Genomic DNA, 2,341 nt, shown 5'->3' with positions numbered 1-2,341 from the left:
TATATATATATATATATATATATATATATATATACAGGGAGTGTAGAATTATTAGGCAAATGAGTATTTTGACCACATCATCCTCTTTATGCATGTTGTCTTAGTCCAAGCTGTATAGGCTCGAAAGCCTACTACCAATTAAGCATATTAGGTGATGTGCATCTCTGTAATGAGAAGGGGTGTGGTCTAATGACATCAACACCCTATATCAGGTGTGCATAATTATTAGGCAACTTCCTTTCCTTTGGCAAAATGGGTCAAAAGAAGGACTTGACAGGCTCAGAAAAGTCAAAAATAGTGAGATATCTTGCAGAGGGATGCAGCACTCTTAAAATTGCAAAGCTTCTGAAGCGTGATCATCGAATAATCAAGCATTTCATTCAAAATAGTCAACAGGGTCGCAAGAAGCGTGTGGAAAAACCAAGGCGCAAAATAACTGCCCATGAACTGAGAAAAGTCAAGCGTGCAGCTGCCAAGATGCCCCTTGCCACCAGTTTGGCCATATTTCAGAGCTGCAACATCACTGGAGTGCCCAAAAGCACAAGGTGTGCAATACTCAGAGACATGGCCAAGGTAAGAAAGACTGAAAGACGACCACCACTGAACAAGACACACAAGCTGAAACGTCAAGACTGGGCCAAGAAATATCTCAAGACTGATTTTTCTAAGGTTTTATGGACTGATGAAATGAGAGTGAGTCTTGATGGGCCAGATGGATGGGCCCGTGGCTGGATTGGTAAAGGGCAGAGAGCTCCAGTCCGACTCAGACGCCAGCAAGGTGGAGGTGGAGTACTGGTTTGGGCTGGTATCATCAAAGATGAGCTTGTGGGGCCTTTTCGGGTTGAGGATGGAGTCAAGCTCAACTCCCAGTCCTACTGCCAGTTTCTGGAAGACACCTTCTTCAAGCAGTGGTACAGGAAGAAGTCTGCATCCTTCAAGAAAAACATGATTTTCATGCAGGACAATGCTCCATCACACGCGTCCAAGTACTCCACAGCGTGGCTGGCAAGAAAGGGTATAAAAGAAGAAAATCTAATGACATGGCCTCCTTGTTCACCTGATCTGAACCCTATTGAGAACCTGTGGTCCATCATCAAATGTGAGATTTACAAGGAGGGAAAACAGTACACCTCTCTGAACAGTGTCTGGGAGGCTGTGGTTGCTGCTGCACACAATGTTGATGGTGAACAGATCAAAACACTGACAGAATCCATGGAAGGTGGCTATATTGGTCACTAATTTGTTTTTGTTTTGTTTTTGAATGTCAGAAATGTATATTTGTGAATGTTGAGATGTTATATTGGTTTCACTGGTAAAAATAAATAATTGAAATGGGTATATATTTGTTTTTTGTTAAGTTGCCTAATAATTATGCACAGTAATAGTCACCTGCACACACAGATATCCCCCTAAAATAGCTATAACTAAAAACAAACTAAAAACTACTTCCAAAACTATTCAGCTTTGATATTAATGAGTTTTTTGGGTTCATTGAGAACATGGTTGTTGTTCAATAATAAAATTAATCCTCAAAAATACAACTTGCCTAATAATTCTGCACTCCCTGTATATATATATATATATATATATATATATATATATATATATATATATATATCTCAATCAATATGTGGTATATTGTTTTACAAAGATATATATCTTTAAGTTGTTTAGGAAATGGGTATTCAACCTTTTAAAATGAGGGGAATCAAAATTAAAAAAAACTTTATTAAACAAAAAGGCACCGAAAGCTATAACTGGATTTTTAATATTTGATATATAAAATGCTTGATTTGTTATGTATTTTAATTTAGCAATCCCCTAGTGGTCTATTTGTGTAGTATATTTTTTTGTCTCCATTTTATTGTATATACAGTATATTTATTATTCTTTATTTATAAAGCAACAACAGATTCCGCAGCGCTGTCCATGGGTACAAAAATAAAAGTACAGTACAAACAAATACAGGGGGAATTGAGGGCCCTGTTCCCGTGGGAACTTACAATTTAGATGGGTAGGAGTGTGAGAAACAGGAGGTGGGGACTGCAAAGGTGAGAATGATGTTAGTGTGGAGCAAGATGAGGGCAGCTATTAGGCAAGTGGAATTAATTTGTTACGGATTTGGAGATCGGCTTCCCTGAAAAAAAAGGTCTTTAGGGAGCGTTTAAAGGAGGAAAGGGTAAAGTCTGACAGCTCGAGGAAGTGCATTCCAGATGGTTGGTGCTGCACAAGAGAAGTCCTGTAGTCTAGCATGGGAGGAGGTGATGGAAGAAGATGCAAGGAGCAGGTCATTGTTGGATCTAAGGGGGTGGGCTGGAGTATATTTGTTGATGAGTGAGGA

Source organism: Bombina bombina, chromosome 3 (assembly GCF_027579735.1).
Source record: "Bombina bombina isolate aBomBom1 chromosome 3, aBomBom1.pri, whole genome shotgun sequence".
Taxonomy (NCBI): domain Eukaryota; kingdom Metazoa; phylum Chordata; class Amphibia; order Anura; family Bombinatoridae; genus Bombina; species Bombina bombina.
The sequence above is the reverse complement of the archived record's forward strand: the minus strand, read 5'-3'. Positions refer to the sequence as shown.